This window comes from Priapulus caudatus, unplaced genomic scaffold, assembly GCF_000485595.1.
Source record: "Priapulus caudatus unplaced genomic scaffold, Priapulus_caudatus-5.0.1 Scaffold915, whole genome shotgun sequence".
NCBI lineage: Eukaryota > Metazoa > Priapulida > Priapulimorpha > Priapulimorphida > Priapulidae > Priapulus > Priapulus caudatus.
Genome location: NW_014577976.1, coordinates 95,300 through 96,258, shown reverse-complemented (window position 1 = coordinate 96,258; position 959 = coordinate 95,300). Strand labels below are relative to the sequence as shown.

The 959-nt window shown below is 51.2% G+C and overlaps 1 long non-coding RNA gene across 1 annotated transcript in view; it reads left to right on the top strand.

Moving 5' to 3' along the window:
• Positions 1 to 343, top strand: part of LOC106814378 — a 25,795-nt gene extending 25,452 nt beyond the window's left edge. The window contains exon 4 of the long non-coding RNA XR_001394598.1: positions 303 to 343. This is a non-coding gene — a long non-coding RNA (uncharacterized LOC106814378). The remainder of the gene's footprint in view (positions 1 to 302) is intronic.
• Positions 344 to 959: the final 616 nt, after the last annotated feature.

Genomic DNA, 959 nt, shown 5'->3' with positions numbered 1-959 from the left:
GAGAGGGGGAGGAGAAGAGAGAGGGAGGTGGAGGAGGAGGAAGAGGTGCGGGGAGCGATGTGTAACTTGGAAGATTCCCTGTCTAGCGCGTGGCAACGCGTTTAAGGGTTAGAGGTTCCGGAAAGGAAGTGTGTCCCGACTGTTTCTTTCGGCGTGAGGGCGCGCTTGTACAGGCGAGAAATGCTTATCATGTGCAGCATGCGTGTGTGCGTGCGTGCGTGCGTGCGTGGGTGGGTTGTTGCGCGTGTGCGTGTGGATGTGTGCGCGGCTGTGTGTGCGCGCGTGGGTACGTGCGTGCTTAGGTGTGCGTTCTTGCGTGCGTGCGTGGGTGTGTGTGTGCGTGCGTGTGCGTATGCGTGCGCGGGTGTGCGTATGCGTGCGCGTGTGTGCGTGTGTGCGTGCGTGCGCGTGCATGCATGCATGCGGGCAGACGGATGCAGGAAGCCTAGGTGCTGTTTGTTGGTTTCTGCAACGCTTTGCATACGGTGACACCATACCGACACGTCACCACCCCACGTGCGTGCGTGCGTGCGTGCGTGCGCATGTATGTGCGTATGTGTGTAGCGGCAAACCTCGCCACCGCTTATCAGAACTAACACTAACGTTTTAATTGATAGTATGATAGTAAAAATAATAATAATAATAATAATAATAATAATATATAGAATTATTAACTACTAGTGTCATGATTAATATTTGCGAATGGTGTCGTCGCATTCGCCGGTATGGAGGCGACGATGACGATGACGATGACGATGACGATGACGATGACGATGACGATGACGATGGTGGTTGCGGTGTAGTAGGCAGGCGTAGTAGATAGCATAGAAATGCTGGAACCTTTTAGCGGCTATAGATGTGTATAAATTCGTTTTCAGTTTGCATTTATGAATCGCGGTCAGTGTTGGAACAAGAGAGGAGTAGAATATATATATAGCAAGTAATTTCTAGATAATGCC